General features: G+C 46.3%; 1 long non-coding RNA gene across 1 annotated transcript in view; it reads left to right on the forward strand.

Moving 5' to 3' along the window:
- Positions 1 to 11,510: 11,510 nt before the first annotated feature.
- Positions 11,511 to 21,233, forward strand: part of LOC130367093 (uncharacterized) — a 53,464-nt gene continuing 43,741 nt past the window's right edge. Inside the window, exon 1 of the long non-coding RNA XR_008892072.1 lies at positions 11,511 to 11,628. This is a non-coding gene — a long non-coding RNA (uncharacterized LOC130367093). The remainder of the gene's footprint in view (positions 11,629 to 21,233) is intronic.

Consider the following 21,233-nt stretch of genomic DNA (forward strand, 5'->3'; position numbering starts at 1 on the left):
TCGAAGTGTCTTTGAGGAACCTGCCCGAGCCTCTTCTGCTGAGACTGCCCTGTTGAACCTGGTCCAGGGTAATTCTTCCGTTGGCGAGTATGCCGTACAATTCCGTACTCTTGCTTCTGAATTATCCTGGAACAATGAGGCCCTCTGCGCGACCTTTAAAAAAGGCCTATCCAGCAACATTAAAGATGTTCTGGCCGCACGAGAAATGCCTGCTAATCTTCATGAACTTATTCACCTAGCCACTCGCATTGACATGCGTTTTTCCGAAAGGCGTCAGGAGCTCCGCCAAGATATGGACTCTGTTCGCACGAGGCGTTTCTTCTCCTCGGCTCCTCTCTCCTCTGGTTCCCTGCAATCTGTTCCTGTGCCTCCCGCCGTGGAGGCTATGCAGGTCGACCGGTCTCGCCTGACATCTCAAGAGAGGACACGACGCCGCATGGAGAACCTCTGCCTGTACTGTGCTAGTACCGAACACTTCCTGAGGGATTGTCCTATCCGCCCTCCCCGCCTGGAAAGACGTACCCTGACTCCGCACAAAGGTGAGACAATCCTTGATGTCCACTCTGCTTCTCCACGTCTTACTGTGCCTGTGCGGATGTCTGCCTCTGCCTTCTCCTTCTCTTCTGTGGCCTTCTTGGACTCTGGATCTGCAGGAAATTTTATTTTGGCCTCTCTCGTCAACAGGTTCAACATCCCAGTGACCAGTCTCACCAGACCCCTTTACATCAATTGTATAAACAATGAAAGATTGGACTGTTCCATACGTTTCCGCACGGAGCCCCTTCTAATGAGCATCGGATCTCATCACGAGAGGATTGAACTTTTGGTCCTCCCCAATTGCACCTCGGAAATTCTCCTTGGACTTCCCTGGCTTCAACTTCATTCCCCAACCCTGGATTGGTCCACTGGGGAGATCAAGAGTTGGGGGCCCTCTTGTTCCAAGGACTGTCTAAAACCGGTTCCCAGTAACCCTTGCCGCAACTCTGTGCTTCCTCCAGTAACCGGTCTCCCTAAGGCCTATATGGACTTCGCGGATGTTTTCTGCAAAAAACAAGCGGAGACTCTACCTCCTCACAGGCCTTATGATTGTCCTATCGACCTCCTCCCGGGCACTACTCCACCCCGGGGCAGAATTTATCCTCTCTCTGCCCCAGAGACTCTTGCCATGTCTGAATACGTCCAGGAGAATCTAAAAAAGGGCTTTATCCGTAAATCCTCCTCTCCTGCCGGAGCCGGATTTTTCTTTGTGTCCAAAAAAGATGGCTCTCTACGTCCTTGCATTGACTACCGCGGACTTAATAAAATCACGGTTAAGAACCGCTACCCCTTACCCCTCATCTCTGAACTCTTTGATCGCCTCCAAGGTGCCCACATCTTTACTAAATTGGACTTAAGAGGCGCCTATAACCTCATCCGCATCAGAGAGGGGGATGAGTGGAAAACAGCATTTAACACCAGAGATGGACACTTTGAGTATCTGGTCATGCCCTTTGGCCTGTGCAACGCCCCTGCTGTCTTCCAAGACTTTGTTAATGAAATTTTTCGTGATCTGTTATACTCCTGTGTTGTTGTATATCTTGATGATATCCTAATTTTTTCGGCCAATCTAGAAGAACACCGCCAGCATGTCCGTATGGTTCTTCAGAGACTTCGTGACAATCAACTCTATGCTACAATTGAGAAATGTCTGTTTGAATGCCAATCTCTTCCTTTTCTAGGATACTTGGTCTCTGGCCAGGGACTACAAATGGATCCAGATAAACTCTCTGCCGTCTTAGATTGGCCACGCCCCTCCGGACTCCGTGCCATCCAACGTTTTTTGGGGTTCGCCAATTATTACAGGCAATTTATTCCACATTTTTCTACCATTGTGGCTCCTATTGTGGCTTTAACCAAAAAAAATGCCGATCCCAAGTCTTGGCCTCCTCAAGCGGAAGACGCCTTTAAACGACTCAAGTCTGCCTTCTCTTCGGCTCCCGTGCTCTCCAGACCTGACCCATCCAAACCCTTCCTATTGGAGGTTGATGCCTCCTCAGTGGGAGCTGGAGCTGTCCTTCTACAAAAAAACTCTTCCGGGCATGCTGTTACTTGTGGGTTTTTTTCTAGGACCTTCTCTCCGGCGGAGAGGAACTACTCCATCGGGGATCGAGAGCTTCTAGCCATTAAATTAGCACTTGAGGAATGGAGGCATCTGCTGGAGGGATCAAGATTTCCAGTTATTATTTACACCGATCACAAGAACCTCTCATACCTCGAGTCTGCCCAACGGCTGAATCCTCGTCAGGCCAGGTGGTCTCTGTTCTTTGCCCGATTTAATTTTGAAATTCACTTTCGGCCTGCTGATAAGAACATTAGGGCCGATGCTCTCTCTCGTTCCTCAGATGCTTCTGAAATTGAACTCTCTCCTCAACACATCATTCCTCCTGACTGCCTGATTTCCACTTCTCCAGCCTCCATCAGGCAAACTCCTCCAGGAAAGACCTTTGTTTCTCCACGCCAACGCCTCGGAATCCTCAAATGGGGTCACTCCTCCCATCTCGCAGGTCATGCGGGCATCAAGAAATCTGTGCAACTCATCTCTCGCTTCTATTGGTGGCCGACTCTAGAGACTGATGTGGTGGACTTTGTGCGAGCCTGCACTATCTGTGCCCGGGATAAGACTCCTCGCCAGAAGCCCGCTGGTTTTCTTCTTCCTCTGCCTGTTCCCGAACAACCTTGGTCTCTGATTGGTATGGATTTTATTACTGACTTACCCCCATCCCATGGCAACACTGTTATTTGGGTGGTCGTTGATCGATTCTCCAAAATGGCACATTTCATCCCTCTTCCTGGTCTTCCTTCAGCGCCTCAGTTGGCTAAACAATTTTTTGTACACATTTTTCGTCTTCACGGGTTGCCTACGCAGATCGTCTCGGATAGAGGCGTCCAATTTGTGTCTAAATTCTGGAGGGCTCTCTGTAAACAACTCAAGATTAAATTAAATTTTTCTTCTGCATACCATCCTCAATCCAATGGACAAGTAGAAAGAATTAACCAGATCTTGGGTGACTATTTACGACATTTTGTTTCCTCCCGCCAGGATGACTGGGCAGATCTTCTACCTTGGGCCGAATTCTCGTATAATTTCAGAATCTCTGAATCTTCCTCCAAATCCCCGTTTTTCGTGGTGTACGGCCGTCACCCTCTTCCCCCCCTCCCTACCCCCTTGCCCTCTGGTCTGCCCGCTGTGGATGAAATTTCTCGTGATCTTTCCATCATATGGAGAGAGACCCAAAATTCTCTCTTACAGGCTTCTTCACGCATGAAGAGATTCGCGGATAAGAAAAGAAGAGCTCCTCCCATTTTTTCCCCTGGAGACAAGGTATGGCTCTCCGCCAAATATGTCCGCTTCCGTGTCCCTAGCTATAAGTTGGGACCACGCTATCTTGGTCCTTTCAAGATTTTGCGCCAGATTAATCCTGTCTCTTACAAACTTCTTCTTCCTCCTTCTCTTCGTATTCCTAATGCCTTTCATGTTTCTCTTCTTAAACCACTTATCATTAACCGTTTCTCTCCCAAATCTGTTCCCCCCACTCCTGTCTCCGGCTCCTCGGACATCTTCTCCGTCAAAGAAATTTTAGCATCTAAAAAGGTCAGAGGGAAAACCTTCTTTTTAGTGGATTGGGAGGGTTGTGGTCCAGAAGAGAGGTCCTGGGAACCTGAGGACAATATCCTGGACAAAAGTCTGGTCCTCAGGTTCTCAGGCTCCAAGAAGAGGGGGAGACCCAAGGGGGGGGGTACTGTTACGCCGAGCGCTCCGGGTCCCCGCTCCTCCCCGGAGCGCTCGCTACACTCCTCTCACTGCAGCGCTCCGGTCGGTTCCACGGACCCGGGGCGCTGCGATACCGCCTCTGGCCGGGATGCGATTCGCGATGCGGGTAGCGCCCGCTCGCGATGCGCACCCCGGCTCCCGTACCTGACTCGCTCTCCGTCAGTTCTGTCCCGGCGCGCGCGGCCCCGCTCCCTAGGGCGCGCGCGCGCCGGGTCTTTGCGATTTAAAGGGCCACTGCGCCGCTGATTGGCGCAGTGGTTCCAATTAGTGTTTACACCTGTGCACTTCCCTATATCACCTCACTTCCCCTTCACTCCCTCGCCGGATCTTGTTGCCTTAGTGCCAGTGAAAGCGTTTCCTTGTGTGTTCCTAGCCTGTGTTCCAGACCTCCTGCCGTTGCCCCTGACTACGATCCTTGCTGCCTGCCCCGACCTTCTGCTACGTCCGACCTTGCTTCTGTCTACTCCCTTGTACCGCGCCTATCTTCAGCAGCCAGAGAGGTTGAGCCGTTGCTAGGGGATACGACCTGGTCACTACCGCCGCAGCAAGTCCATCCCGCTTTGCGGCGGGCTCTGGTGAAAACCAGTAGTGACTTAGAACCGATCCTCTAGCACGGTCCACGCCAATCCCTCTCTGGCACAGAGGATCCACTACCTGCCAGCCGGCATCGTGACAATACCTTTGTTATGACCTCTCTTCGCAGGGCAGGAAGTGGGCATGGCCCGGCAGGCGCGACGTCATCTGAAGCCTGGCTGGGGCTTGTTTCCGCCCGTCTTCCTGTATGCTGCGCTCCCTCTCAGGAGCACGCATGCAGGCGAAGTACAGGGCAGGGATATGAAGGGATAGACTGCAGCACACGCACTGGAGTGAGAAGAGGGATATGAAGGGGGCGGGGATATTAAAATTTCGCTTACCGCACGCGCACGAGCGCTGTGCTCACTCTCTGCCTGTTTCATATACAGGCAAAGAAGGAGCTGTAAATGAGCATTTTGGACCACGCTGGACCACGCTGCCCGGCCAGCAGTGGTCCGAACGTGCTCAACGTAAGGGGGGGGGGGAAAGGATTCCTGAGCCATATAGGGTGACACCTAGTGGCCAGGTTTTCTAATGTAAAAAAAAACAATAAAAACAAGCTTTTTTTAAATTAACATATATTAGAAATATTTTTATTTTTGCATAATCCTTTTAATAAAAAAACTAAACTTTAATGAGAGTACCCATTTAAAGCGGCATCATAAAATGAGTTCCCAGGAAACCATTCATTCTATGATGCCATTTTAAGCATTTTATTTAAGCATAAACCACCTATAGAGCAAGAACTGATTTTCGCTGGATTTCTCTTTGCGTGAGCACATTTACTTAGGTTAGCTGAGATTCAGCATGATTCAGGGAGAACAACATTGCGACCTTTGACTGTGTGACCCATTTTTGCCATGTAGCCCTAACCTAATACTGTAACCTCGTTCTTTATACATTAATAGTCACCGCACACACTAAAACAGTGATCTTCTCAATGCTGCCTGTCAGTAATAACGCCCACATAAACTATAACAGTAATCTTCTCAGTGCTGTCTGTCAGTAATAGCGCCCACATATACAATAACAGTGATCTTCTCAGTGCTGCCTGTCAGTAATAACGCCCACATATACTATAACAGTGATCTTCTCAGTGCTGCCTGTCAGTAATAAAGCCCACATATACTATAACAGTGATCTTCTCAGTGCTGTCTGTCATTAATAGCGCCCACATATACAATAACAGTGATCTTCTCAGTGCTGCCTGTCAGTAATAACGCACACATAAACTATAACAGTGATCTTCTCAGTGCTGCCTGTCAGTAATAACGCCCACATATACTATAACAGTGATCTTCTCAGTGCTGTCTGTCAGTAATAACGCCCACATATACTATAACAGTGATCTCAGTGCTGTCTGTAAGTAATAGCGCCACATATACTATAACAGTGATCTTCTCAGTGCTGTCTGTCAGTAATAACGCCCACATATACTATAACAGTGATCTTCTCAGTGCTGCCTGTCAGTAATAATGCCCACATACACTATAACAGTGATCTTCTCAGTGCTGCTTGTCAGTAATAGTGCTCATTTTATTCTTTACACAGTAATGGTTTGCCTCTTAATGGCCCACACTGTAATAATGCCCCCTTTGTGCCCCTTACTGTACTTCAGATCACAGCGCAAAAAAAAAAAAATGAAGCATTAATGCAGCCCTGTATATGGAAAAAAGTAGGAATTAGGCAATTTAAAACAAACAAAAAGTCTGAGTTTTTTTTTTAAAGTAGTACAATAACAGGAAAGCATATAACATGGGTATCATTAAAATCATATTGACACACATAATAAAGAGATCATGTCAGTTTTACGGTAAAGTGCACTGTGTTAAAGGGGTACTCCCGTGGAAATTATTTTTTTTTAGATCAACTGGTGCCAGAAAGTTAAACAGATTTGTAAATTGCTTCTATTAAAACATCTTAATCCTTCCCGTACTTTTTAGGGGCTGTATACTATTGAGGAAATGTTTTTCTTTTTGGCTTTCTCTTATGTCACGGCCACGGTGCTCTCTGCTGACCTCTGCCGTCCATTTTAGGAACTGTCTAGAGCAGGAGAAAATCCCCATAGCAAATATATGCTGCTCTGGACAGTTCCTAAAATGGACAGCAGAGGTCAGCAGAGAGCACTGTGGTCGTGATAAGAGAAAGCCAGTGTTCGTTTAGAGCGTCGGGTGCAGTGACAGAGGCTTGTGATGCCATGGCCATGCCCCGCTCTTGACATCATGACCACGCCCCCTCAATGCACCTCTATGGGAGGGGGTGTGGCCGTGACATCACTAGCCTCTGCCCCGCATCGACAGTCATCCGGCACGTGACGAAGTTCACTCCGTGCACCAGAGTTCGCGGGGCTCCCCAGTGGTGGGCCCTTCGCATTCAGACATCTTACCCATTTAACCCCTTAAAGACCAAGGGTGTACAGGTACCCCCTGATGCCCTGGTACTTAAGGACCAAGGGCGTACCTGTACACCAGTGGGAATATCAGTCCCTGCCATGCGCTAGGCGGGGACAGGATCAAGATGCCTGCTGAAATCATTCAGCAGGCATCCCGTGACAATGCCGAGGGGGGTCCTGAGACCCCCATGTCAACGATGGCCACAGATCACTGGTGAATTTACACTGGAGATCCGCGGCGATTCCGGTCATACGGGTCACATGTGTCCCGATGACCCAGAGATACATGGTGATCGGAGGTGTAGAATACACCCTCTATCATCTACTTTATCTATGGGGAGGTGGCGATTTCGTCACCCCCCAGGAGCGCTGCTATTGGCTGGATGATCGTCCGCCCAATAGCAGCCGGCAGGGGAGGGTTAATGTCCCCTTCTCTCAGCTCTGCTCGCCCACCACGTTCAGTCAGCCAGCAGAGCTGCAAGAAAGAGCCAGGGATACCTCCCCCCCCCCCCTCTGTGAAGATCGGAGCCCCTCAGGGCAGAAGAAGTGGCCTCCTGCCACCTTTAGTCAGGGTGAGTTTATCTGTGAGGGAAAGGTAGGTGTTAAAATAAAAAAAAGTTTAAAAAAGTTTAAAAAATATTCACATCCCTTGCTGCAAGATCCACGTCCGCTTGTGGGACCGTGCGGAAGAACCAGAGAGGCCTCCCTCTAAATTTTCTGCAGACACCTATGCCCAAGGGTGAGTCCCGTACCCATGAAAACCTGTTGCTGGTCAGGTATAAGGATAAGAGGGATGTCCTTATGCTGACCACAATTTATGGTAACGGCAGCTCACCTGTCCCTGTGCAAGGTACCACAAGTCCTCAAGCCCGACTGTATTCTGGACTACAATTGGTCAAGTCCACTGATCAAGTCCTCAAGCCATACATGGCCATGCGGAAAACATAGATATGGTACAAAAAAGTTGCCATATACAACTTGGTACAGGTTGCCATGTACAACTCTTTTGTACTGTCCCAGTATGCTGGCAACACAGGGACATTTCTCCAGTTCAAAGAAGAAGTCCTAGGGGCCCTGATCTTTGGCGACTGGGAAAGAGCAGGCCGGAGTTCCCAAGGAACTGGAAATATAGGTGCCAGGATCGTCCCAGGCCAACACTTTCCAGGTGAGGTCCCCCACACTGGAAAGAAGGGACGATACCAGTAAAAATGCAGAGTGTGTTACAAGAGGGACATACGGAAGGACACCACACCCGCCCCTATCATCCGGGCCTCTGCATTAAAAACTGCTTCAGGGAGTATCGCACTAAATTGTCCGTCTTCATTTTAATTTCCCATAATTTGACCAAAATGTACCAAATCCAGAGTACATTCCAAATTTTAACCCCATAAACCACTAAATTGCCCCAAAAACTCTTTTATATTAAAAAAAAAAAAACCTGATAAGACCTCTGGGGGAATTTTTTCCAAAAATGGGTTATGGGTCACTGAGTCACTATCATCGGGGACTTTTTATGTTGCCTCAAATGCACAGCGCTCTCTTTTCCCACCTAAGCGGGGTGCGCATTGAAGGCAACATGTTGGGGACGGCCACACACATCACATTCCCAGAATGATGATTCAGAGCATAGGGTTTGGGGTTGGCATATTTTTCAGTTTTGGCTATGCTCTGGGTCATCATTCTGGGAACATAACCTGTTTTATAATTTTACGTCCCACTGTACCCCATTTTAGTAATTTACCCCATGTAACGCTCCTTGAGGGGGGGATCCCGCTGTTCTGGCTCCATAAGCAGCTATGTAACAGCTCAAGGCCCATGACTGCGATCCTGCTCTTCCGAGACGGGTGTGCACCCGCAGAGCTGTTTACGTCCAGATATGATGTATGTCCTTACTCCAAAGAAATGTATTTACTAATTTACTGTGACATTTTCTCCTTTTACCACTTGTGAAAATGAAAAATTTGGGGTAACCACAGCATTTTAGTGTAAAAATCACATTTTTCCTTTTCACATCCCACTTTAATGAACATTTAGCAAACATCTGTGGGGTGTTAAGGATCACTGTACCCCTTGTTATGTTTCAAAATAGTATGCCATGTGTTTTTTCTTGGTTTGTTTTTTTGCTGTTCTGGCACCATAGGGGCTTCCTAAATGCGACATGCGAAAAAATGTTTTCCAGTGGAGTACCCATTTAAAAGCAAATAAAGCTGACAGGTTCATTTTAGTATTTTTTTTTGTCCTATTAGAGGATTTTACTTTTTGATTATTATTTAATATGAAAAATATTCCAGCATATTGTATAATCCTAGTATAATACATTTGTATAATAAAGGACTACTGTACATTACTATTATCTGGTGAGCTTGACCAAACTTTACAAAGCAAAAAAAAAAAAGATTTGTCAAGAATCCTGACATGTCTGTTTTCAGTTCCTCCGTTATTCCCCCTGGAAATACATGAATACACTGACAACTGGGCTTTACCAAAGGCTGTCCAGGCATGCTGGGAGTTGTAGTTTTGCAACAGCTAGAAGCACCCTAGTTGGAAAACATTGGATTCCGCCTTACTTACATAAGAGTAGACTGCTGCTGAATTACTATAGGAGCACTATGTAAACAGTGCTGATGCTAATACGAAATCTATATTGCTCCAATGACACTGATATATGTGGCTCTGGGGGTTTTGTCATATTCCCAGGTTATTGGTGTGAAGATGTCGTCATATATAGTTACCAACCTTGCTTTTGTACTTTCATCCCTGACGCGTTTTTATTCCTATCTCTACATGTAACAAGTCGGATTAGGACGGTAATACACATTTATGATGTTGAATTAAATCATTTATTGATAGGTCAGGTCCAAGTGCGTCTGTGGAATCCATCATGACGCAATAGACAGTGTAGAGTAGATATAATGTTTTTCCGTAAAGCTAAGTGGGCAGATGTCCAGCTATAACACATGGCTGTGCTTTTTTTTATATAAATATTCTACATAGATCTTCCACTTGTATCCTACAGACGTGTTCACCCAGTGTTACGTGTGTCCTATATGAGAAGGGTAGAGTCAGCACTACCCAACCCCCAGACAACATCACCTGTTTACGTATGAGATGGAAGGATGAAGAGTAGAGGGCTCATGTTTATTGCCTTTTCCCAACAGCACCTGCTGCAGAACACACCTTGTGAGGATCACACATAGGGGAGGACCTTTGCCCTCCTCGCCTGTTTAAACAACCAATGTATTGTATCAGTAGTAGTAGCTTCTCTCTTTTTTTCTTACCTCCTCCACCGAAGCTCTGTCCTTTCTTTTCAGAAGATGCCACCAATTTCAAAAGAATGTGTCATCAGAAAATCGTTTAAATCTGGATGCTATGTTAACCATGTTTTTTTGGGAAGTTTTTGGTAATTCTTCTTCTAATATTCTATTTTGCTATCTTTATTTCCTAATAATTCTGAAAATTCACAGTATCAATTTTGGCTTAAAACTAAGGCTAAATTCACATAAGCATTGTGTTTTAATCCGTTCTAGATTTTTTTTGCTCCAAAATGAACCTGTTGACTTTGAATGGGGTCCGCCGGGTTTTCGTCAGGTGTCAGTTGTTTCGCAGAAGTTTAGCGGCGGATAAATTACTGCTTGCAGTATTTCTTTCTCCGCTCATGTCCTGTAATTTGGGTGGACTCAGCTTGGGGACTCCATTAAGAGGAGCTCAGACTTGAGTGAACTGAGCTCCTCTTAACGGAGCTCAATGCGGATGTGAACTCAGTATAAGCTGAGACTTACTGTTCTGTACAGATCATTTCCCAGTAATGCCTTTCTTATGAGGCATACAGAGATAGGTGACACCAGCATATAGATAACACTGGATTCACCACCATTTACAGCAGAGCTCAGCATTCCCTCTCCCTGTAGAATTATTCCTGAAAAGGTCACAGAGAATCCTAGTAGCATCTCCAAATCATCTGAAGTGGACAGGCCCTGTGTATTGTTGTCCTTGGCCTATGGGTTCTGCAGTAAAGGATATTACTTAAATGCAGGGCCGGATTAATGTAGGGGCGGGTGGAGCGGCAGCTCCAGGCCCCTGCGTTAAAATAGGCCCGGCGGCCACGCAAACGGCCGCACGGACCGACCGGCGTATAACTTGTATTGCCCGAAGCCCAGACATGCAGGCATTTAGCGCTTCAGGCGAGTAGCGCTAAATGCTGGAAGACTTCACTTACCCCGCCCTCCTCCGCGTCTCCAGTTGGCCGGCCTGAGTCTGATGAGGGACGTTGCACATGTGACCTCCCTCCGCAGACCCGCGCAGGACGTCAGTGACGTCACTCGTCAGGCCGCCGCCGTAGAGGAGAAGCGCAGCGCAGGACAGGTAATGTGTCTATGTGTGTGTGTCTGTCAGAGGCAGCCACCGCCTAAGGCCTCGCACTGCTGGGGGCCTCGCTCTGGCCCCCACCGTTTCACTGATGGTGATCGTCCAGGAGTAAGAAGAACTGGGGGAGTAGATGGCCTCTGTGTGAGGTAACTAGGAGAGTGAATGGGGGGCATGTAGTGGCACTGCCTACATTGTCAGTGCTTTTTGGCTGCCCAGCCTGGCACATAGATTGTAGGAATCACAGCAGTACTTATCTTATTATGCTGCACATGCTCTACAAGCGCCGTCCTGCTGTCGGGTCCTAAAGCAGGGGAAGGATCCTCAGAGCACAGCAGCTTGCTAGCATGAAACATGAGAGCAAAGTAGGAGGAGAACTGTCTGTGCACCTCCTCCCCATGACGTAATCCTGAGGTCAGAGGTCTTGACTCCTGACCCCCAGCACTGGAAGCCATATATGAGGATCCTGTCAGCATCTCAGAAAGTTATGGTATGTGCACTTATAGTTAGGGTATGTGCACTTATAGTTAGGGTATGTACACTTGTGTATAGGTGTGTGTATCTATATACATATGGATGGAGGTGTGTATGTATTTGTCTTTTTAGGCATTCATGGTACTGTAATTACCAGGCTGGGTTTACTCTTGCATTGCGGCCTCCATCACTGCATACAGGGCTATTTTGTTTAGTAATATTCCAGGCACCTTGCCAGAAACCTGCAGAGCCTGTGTAGACCTGGGGGTCACATTATATGGACCAGTGTTTTCCAACCAGGGTGCCTCAAGCTGGCGCAAAACTACAAATTGCTGTCCGGGCATGCTGGGAGTTGTAGTTTTGCAACAGCTGTAGGCACACTGCTTGGGAAACACTAATATGGGATCTACATGTGGGATATTGGTCTGTAGTATTATCCTGTCACTATATAGTGGTAATTGGAGTGGTCATAGTGTGGCACAAATATTTGTAATAGTGGTGATATTGGTGATCCTAATCTGTGTACAGTGGTTATTGTTATTTTTTACTGATGTAGTAATATGTCATCCTAATATGGAGGTGTTAATTTGCTAGTAAACCCCAATCCTTGAGAAAATCCCTCTGCATCCTCCCTTGTCAGTGGAGATACATACACTGTGCGTATCACTGTTGTCTTACATTCACCTTGGGGGTGGGGGTGGACTGGGTGCTGCCCACCCATGCAACGCCATAACAGTTCATCAGCAAGGGCCTCATGTTTAAGCCACCTCGGATTTGGATTTAACTAAAATACAAAAGCTTGTGAATGCTATGCTCTATTATCCCCCATATGCACAGTGGCATCACAGTACTAGTACACCTTGTACTGTGACATCACTTTGCACGTTATCCCTGTACTGTGACATTACTGTGTGTATTATCCCTGTACTGTGACATCACTGTGTGTATTATCCCTGTACTGTGACATCACTGTGTGTATTATCCCCATACTGTGACATCACTGTGTATATTATCCCTGTACTGTGACATCACTGTGTGTATTATCCCTTTACTGTGACATCACTGTGTATTAGCCTTGTACTCTGACATTACTGTGTATATTATCGCTGTACTGTGACATCACTGTCTATATTATCCCTGTACTGTGACATCACTGTGTATATTATCCCTGTTCTGTGAAATCACTGTGTATTATCCCTGTACTGTGACATCACTGTGTATATTATCCCTGTTCTGTGACATCACTGTGTATTATCCCTGTACTGTGACATCACTGTGTGAATTATCACTGTACCCTGACGGCACTGTGTGCACATTAACCCTCTAGTGTGACATCACTGTTCATATGCATATTAACCCTGTACTGTGATGTCGCTTTGAATAATAACCCTGTTCTTTGAGTGAGTACAGGGTTGATATGCACAATGATTACAGGGATAATAGTACAGGGATAATACACACAGTGATATCACAGTACACGGATAATATACACAGTGATATCACAGTACAGGGATAATACACACAGTAATGTCACAGTACAGGGATAATGCCCACAGTGATGTCACAGTACAGGGATAATGCACACAGTGATGTCACAGTACAGGGATAATACACACAGTGATGTCACAGTACAGGGATAATACACACAGTGATGTCACAGTACAGGGATAATACACACAGTAATGTCACAGTACAGGGATAATACACAGAGTGATGGCACAGTACAGAGATAATACACAGTGAAGTCACAGTAAAGAGATAATACACAGTGATGTCACAGTACAGGGATAATACACACAGTGATGTCACAGTACAGGGATAATACACACAGTGATGTCACAGTACAGAGATAATACATGCAGTGATGTCACAGTGCAGGGATAATACACAGTGATGTCACAGTACAGGGATAATACACACAGTGATGTCACAGTACAGGGATAATGCACACAGTAATGTCACAGTACAGGGATAATACACAGAGTGATGGCACAGTACAGAGATAATACACAGTGAAGTCACAGTACAGAGATAATACACAGTGATGTCACAGTACAGGGATAATAGACACAGTGATCTCACAGTACAGAGATAATACATGCAGCGATGTCACAGTGCAGGGATAATACACAGTGATGTCACAGTACAGGGATAATACACAGTGATGTCTCAGTACAGGTATAATACACAGTGAAGTCAAAGTACAGAGATAATACGCAGTGATGTCACAGTACAGGGATAATATACACAGTGATGTCACAGTACAGGGATAATATACACAGTGATGTCTCAGTACAGGGATAATATACAAAGTGATGTCACAGTACAGGGATAATATACACAGTGATGTCACAGTACAGCGATAATATACACAGTGATGTCACAGTACAGGGATAATACTCAGTGATGTCACAGTACAGGAATAATACACACAGTGATGTCACAGTACAGGGATAATATACAAAGTGATGTCACAGTACAGGGATAATATACACAGTGATGTCACAGTATAGAGATAATATACACAGTGATGTCACAGTACAGGGATAATATACACAGTGATGTCACAGTACAGGGATAATACACACAGTGATGTCACAGTACAGGGATAATACACTGTGATGTCACAGTACAGGGATAATACACACAATCATGTCACAGTACAGGGATGATAGACAGTGATGTCACAGTACAGGGATAATACACACAGTGATGTCACAGTACAGGGATAATACACAGTGCTGTCACAGTACAGGGATAATACACACAATGATGTCACAGTACAGGGATAATACACACAGTGATGTCACAGTACATGGATAATACACAGTGATGTCACAGTACAGGGATAATACACACAATGATGTCACAGTACATGGATAATACATAGTGATGTCACAGTACATGGATAATACACACAGGGATGTCACAGTACAGGAAAAATACACAGTAATGTCATAGTACAAGGGTAATGTGCACAGTGATATCATAGTACAGGGGTAATGTGCACAGTGATATCATAGTACAGGGGTAATGTGCACAGTGATATCATAGTACAGAGGTAATGTGCACAGTGATATCATAGTACAAGGATAATGTGCACAGTGACATCACAGTGCTAAGGATACTATACCAATTGTGTTTTGTATATAATTCATTTTATTATCGTGTGCATATCTTGTGTTCGTGGGGGCCTCAAGCTCAAGTTTCGCCTAAGGCCTCACAAAGTCTAGAGCCGCCTCGTGTGTGTGTGTCTGTCTGTGTGTGGCTATCTGTGTGTGTGTATATATATGTGGGGACGACGACAATGCTACCTAATGTGGGGAGCCTGCTACTACCTAATGTGGGGAACCTGCTACTACCTAATGTGGGGAGCCTGCTACTTACCTAATGTGGGGAGCCTGCTACTACCTAATGTGGGGAACCTGCTACTACCTAATGTGGGGAACCTGCTACTACCTAATGTGGGGAGCCTGCTACTTACCTAATGTGGGGAGCCTGCTACTTACCTAATGTGGGGAGCCTGCTACTGCCTAATGTGGGGAGCCTGCTACTGCCTAATGTGGGGAACCTGCTACTACCTAATGTGGGAGCCTGCTACTGCCTAATATGGGGAGCCTGCTACTGCCTAATGTGGGGAACCTGCTTCTACCTAATGTGGGGAAACTGCTACCTACCTAATCTGGGGAACATGCTACCTACCTAATGCCTAAGGCCTCACAAGGTCTAAAGCCGCCTCGTGTGTGTGTCTGTCTGTGTGTGGCTATCTGTGTGTGTGTGTGTGTGTGTGTGTGTATATATGTGGGGACGACGACAATGCTACCTAATGTGGGGAGCCTGCTACTACCTAATGTGGGGAACCTGCTACTACCTAATGTGGGGAGCCTGCTACTGCCTAATGTGGGGAACCTGCTACTACCTAATGTGGGAGCCTGCTACTGCCTAATATGGGGAGCCTGCTACTGCCTAATGTGGGAAACCTGCTTCTACCTAATGTGGGGAAACTGCTACCTACCTAATCTGGGGAACATGCTACCTACCTAATGTGGGGAACATGCTACCTACCTAATGTGGGGAACATGCTACCTATCCTGGTAATTTAATGTGCATAAAACGTGACAAAATTGCTTTGTGTTGCGTTTTCATTTTATATACTTTGATAAAAAGGCCCATCACAATTTTCAGCACCAGGCCCATGATGCTCTTAATCCGGCCCTGCTTAAATGGGCACTGTCAGATCCAAAAACTTTATATATGTTGTTACCAATACTGAGGAATATTAAAGTCCTTTTGTAATATTTTTTTTTATTTTTATTTACTAAAGAAACCAGCTCCTGAAGATGCCACCACTAGGGTTTCCCATACCTACTTAGACACTAACCAGTCATGCAGCAGCATCAGGCTTGTCCAGGAGTCATGGACAAGAGATGACTCCTGGTGAAGGCTGCATGAGCAGACACACCAATCACCTCCTACCACCACAAGGGAGGGACATTCCCCTTCCCCTGAGAGTATTTCTAACACTGTGAGCTAATGAAAAGAGGTATTTTTTTTATAATAAATATATGTAGTCAGGAAGTAAATACCAGTGAAAAGCTGCCTAGGTAACTACGTTTAGACCATGGGGCCTTTTCTTGATGGAATGATGGATACCACTGACAGTAGTAGTCTTAGCCCTGTAGTTTTACCACCATAGTAGATACCTCTGACCCTAAATAGTCTAACTTGATGCTGAGCAGCTAGGGCTGCCATCTATTTAGGCACTAGTGGGCCCTCTATCTCTCTTTCTCAGGCTTGCCTAATCAAGAAACAAGCTTGATCTTGTCTTGTAGATTGGTGTTCATTTCGGGCAGGCATGTCTTGTTGCCACTGCCTGCCAAACCGGCTTTAGTTAGTTGCTGCACCAGTGACCCTTTCCTCCCCCCCCCCCCCCCCCCAAGATCTGCTGCATGGGGGTTGGCTACGGGGTCACCCATCCTTGGCGTGCTCCAGCTCATATTCTCGGAGATGGGAATAGGGGATAAGATTTATTACCCCAGGGTATCCCTTTGAAAAACATTTTTTCAGTGGGGGAAGGAGAGAGCTGCTGTCATACACCTGTGATAGCCTGGGGGATGTAGGGAGGGTATGGGGAGTGTAGCTTTGCGGTAATTAAAGGGTGCTTGTTAACCCTTGCTATTCGTGGCGCCAGGGTGAGGGGTTCCTCAATAAAGCTTTTCCTACCGCCGCCCTTCCCAGGAACGATAGGGAGGTAGATGATAATGGGTTTGAAGTAGAGAATAATAGATTGTCCACAACCGGAGAGTTTCTGTAAACAGTGTTAACTTTTACTGAAGATTTTCTGTACACTTCATTAACATAACAGTCTCTTAGCATAACAACAGCTTCCTTTAGAGATTGACAATGGTTGGGACTTTAGCATTCTGAGTCTTTTAGTCTATTGCGCTGTTCCACTGGATTTAGGGGAATTAGTTGCGGTTCAGTAGTCACGCTAGCATTAGCAGGAATTTAGATTTGAACTCACGATTTTGGTTCTGCTGAGGCCATAGGTTTTGAGGCCTAGCGTGTCTTTGAAAGTTGCGTAGCACACCATCCTGTTAGTCCAGCATCCACGAGAGCAGCAACCCAAGAGAGCGATAATTGGACGCAGCTCCCTTATATGGGCAGGGGCTGGACTAACGCTAATTGGTCCATACGGATGTCAATCACCATTACAGAGATTTGTGACTAACACGTGACCCAAGGACCTCCTAAGGTCCTACAACATACCATAGAGGTTACTAGCATGGTCACATGACCAAAGGTCCTGCGACGCTGAACTAGGTAAGTACTATACATTCCTATAAAATATATATATATAATTATTAAATATAGACATATATGAACATTAAAGTTAGACTTAAAGAGAAGCGACTAGGGGCTGTCCCACCTGAGGAACCCTACCTGAACGTTGTTACTCTGACTTTGGGGACCTCTACACTAGGTACTGTATGCAATACGGTACCGGGACACCACAAACCCCCTTACTTAAGATAAGTCGGCCTCAACGTCAGTCCCCTAAGACAGAGGGACAAAGTAAAGGTCGGGTACAACCTATAAAGCTACTTAACATTTTCTTTTTGTGTACATACATTGGTTTGGGTAAACTCACGAACAGGATTGGTTCATGAATTTAGTAACAGGATGATATTATTCACATGAGATACATCCTACTTAATTTTTTTCCCCTTTCTCTAGCTTACTAGACAAGTTAAATCTCACAATACAATTTAGCCATTTTAGCTACCTGTTTAGTACACTGGAAGTATATTGGCTTGCCCGAGGCTTTCTACCAATAAGTCCGGCTACTAGGGTCTATTGGCTACACGCTCCTATCCCTAGAACACAACAGATAAACCTTACCTAGGTTACCTTTAATTACGTGCATTATTTTTAGCTCGCAAGAGTATCTACTGGCCAGGCAGAACATCTCGCACACATATAAGAACAGAGAATTAGTGTACATGACAGTGGCAGGAATTGGAAAAATTGACATTAGCTACAATTCCCAAAGCATTTACTTTAGTGTGAGATAAGGTTTTTTTTTGTTTGGTGTACTAAGTTTAAGTGAGGTAAGTACACTTAAGTGATTGTTTTGTGAAGTACTATGTGTTTAGTACTATGTACAAGGTCAGTTTTGATACCTCAGGGGTAGTTTCCCTTGAGTGGACCTTTGAGAAGGTGTTAGTGATGGGTGACAAAATTGGTATTCCTTAGAGGAGCTGAGGAAGCCACCTACTAGCGACTACTACAACACCTATTATTTAAATTTTTTTAAGTACATGTGTACAATAAGCATTTACATTTAGTTACTCTAGCATGAATATTTATTAAACACTCCAACAGGGTTCAGGTGCATTCACCTGATAAGTGCAACTTTCACGAAGAATGTCACGTTACGATTGAGGTATATACATGTAAACGTGCGTGCAAGGATCAGCAGTCCACCTGCACTAAGAGTCTAAACTTCATGGCTAGCACAGTTTAGCCGGGCACCCACTTACGAATCTCCTACCTCTAGGAGTCTCTTGGTCTAAAGACCAGGCACAAAAGCTTGATGGTTACGTTACAATTGGAACAGTCTTAGCATAGTCCTGCTAGGCACACTTCTTGAACTGTTGCAGAAAAGTCTGTGAAGACAACAACAACAAAAAACTTTCAAGCAGTATGAGTGTCACAGTTCAGATGCAGCTCCGGCGATGTCGTCTTGCTCCTCACCTAGTGCCTCTACCCCTCTCAGGATCACGAGCAGGCAAAGAATTAATGTTGCTCTCCCACACCACATTGGTCAGGGTAGAATGTGACACTGAAGGATTGAGGTTAACAGTTGGTGCTGGTTGATTCGGCCCAACCTCCTCCTCAGGCTTGGGCCGCAGCACATTTGTTGTTACCTGGGGGGGCAGACCAAAGCTCCTTGATGGGAGTAGGCCCAGGTACTTTGTTGTAGACAGTGGGAATTGGTTGCTGCTGTAGAGACTCCTCCTCCTTGTGTACGTTGGTGGAGGCATCAGGAGCAGGCCATTTCGACCTCAGCTGGAATGGGTCCGCTTCCCAATCATCAGAAGGGAAATACTTGAAGGGTAACTGGGTTGGAGCGGTTGGCCTGGTGACTGCGGCCGCCCACTCTCCTCGCAGGCCCCGGACAGGGGTGTATTCCACTATCTCACCCACCTCCAGAGAATGGAACTTTTTGTGTAGATATGACCTCTGTACAGCTCGCCGGTTTACGAGGCTGGTGTAGCCAGTGTGGCAATCAATGAGGGTACCATAACCTCTGACCTTGTCAAACTTAGCCACTGTTGCTCTGCGACGTTCCAAGGGCTTCTCCCCTTCTCGGGGATGATCCCACCTACAAATAAAGAGTGCCTCCATCTCCTTGGTGTTCTCCTGGTAACGGATTCTCTCCTCCAGAGGCAGATGTACATGCTTGGGAGCGTAAAGTTCTCTGTGTCGGGCCTTTAATTTTTCCATTAGGTCTGCTATTTCGGCCTCCTGACGGGCCCTTTCTTGCTGTGTCTTAGGAATCGATGGTAGAGGCTTCCCAGGCTGGGGTTGAAGCACGTCATGCATGTATTGGATAAAGTCAGGTTCATCCCCAAAGACCCATTGGGCGGACAGGGGTATCTCTGGCTCAGGGCTGGTGGAGGAAGAGAAGGCAGCCTCAGATGGTGTGCTTACCGAGGATTCCTCCGTCGGGATCTCAGCCCACGAACCCCAGGTGCGGTGGTGAGGGGACAATCTCACCGGTGATGGAGTTCCAGGTGTCCCTGCGGTGTCCCCCGGAGGGGTATCCTGTTAGTCGTCATTGTCATCGGGCAGTGGGGAAGATTGCAGGCCCCCTCTTCATCCAATGACAACCGCTGAAAACGGTCGTCAAGATCGTGGAACAGTTGGGCTGCGACCGCCGCAACTTTCCTTTGTTCCGGTGCCATCTTCGTGCGCATGCCACGTGGAACGCTGTTCTTCGCCATGTCTGTACCATCCGGCTCTCATTTGTGCAGCCAAAATGGCTGCCGGCCGGAAGTACGTCATCGGTGCAGCCCCGACTTCCTGTCCCCCCGGATTCAACAATCGCGTCTCTAAGTTCCCTTTCATCTGCGATACACTCACTTGATAGCCACGCCCAGGGGCGTCTCACTTTACACATTTCTGCAGCAATAAAATTTTCGTCTCCCCTTACTTTTCGCGTGTGCTCTCTGCTCGCGGCACCATACGCAATCTTCCGTACAATTATATGGTGCTCCGTAACACATGGAAACAGTCTATTATACAGGGGGAGTACACTTTACTTGGTGGCAACAGCTGGAGGCACACACCCGCATCCTGTTCGTGATGCCAAAATGCTATTTGATAGCCTGGAGGATGTAGGGTATGGGAGTGTAGCTTTGCGGTAATTAAAGGGTGCTTGTTAACCCTTGCTATTTGTGATGCCAGGGTGAAGGCTGCTCAATAAAGCTTTTCCTACCACCGCCCTTGCCAGGAACTATACGGAGGTAGATGATAATGGAATTGAGGTAAATAATAATAGATTGTCCACAACCGGATGAGCTTCTGTAAACAGTGTTAACTTTTACTGAAGATTTTCTGTACATTTCATTAACATAACAGTCTCTTAGCATAACAGCTTTCCTTTGGAGATTGACAATGGTTGGGACTTTAGCATTCAGAGTCTTTTAGTCTATTGCGCTGTTCCACTGGATTTAGGGGAATTAGTTGCGGTCCAGTAGTCACACTAGCATTAGCAGGAATTTAGATTTGAACTAACGATTTTGGTTCTGCTGAGGCCGTAGGTTTTGAGGCCTAGCGTCTCTTTGGAAGTTGCGTAGCACACCATCCTGTTAGTCCGGCATCCACGAGAGCAGCAACCCAAGAGAGCGATAATTAGACGCATCTCCCTTATATGGGCAGGGGCTGTACTAACGCTAATTGGTCCATACGGATGTCAATCACCATTACAGAGATTTGTGGGTAACACGTAACCCAAAGACCTTCTAAGGTCCTACAACATACCATAGAGGTTACTAGCATGGTCACATGACCGAAGATCCTGTGACGCTGAACAAGGTAAGTACTATACATTCC

Source organism: Hyla sarda, chromosome 4 (genome assembly GCF_029499605.1).
Source record: "Hyla sarda isolate aHylSar1 chromosome 4, aHylSar1.hap1, whole genome shotgun sequence".
NCBI lineage: Eukaryota > Metazoa > Chordata > Amphibia > Anura > Hylidae > Hyla > Hyla sarda.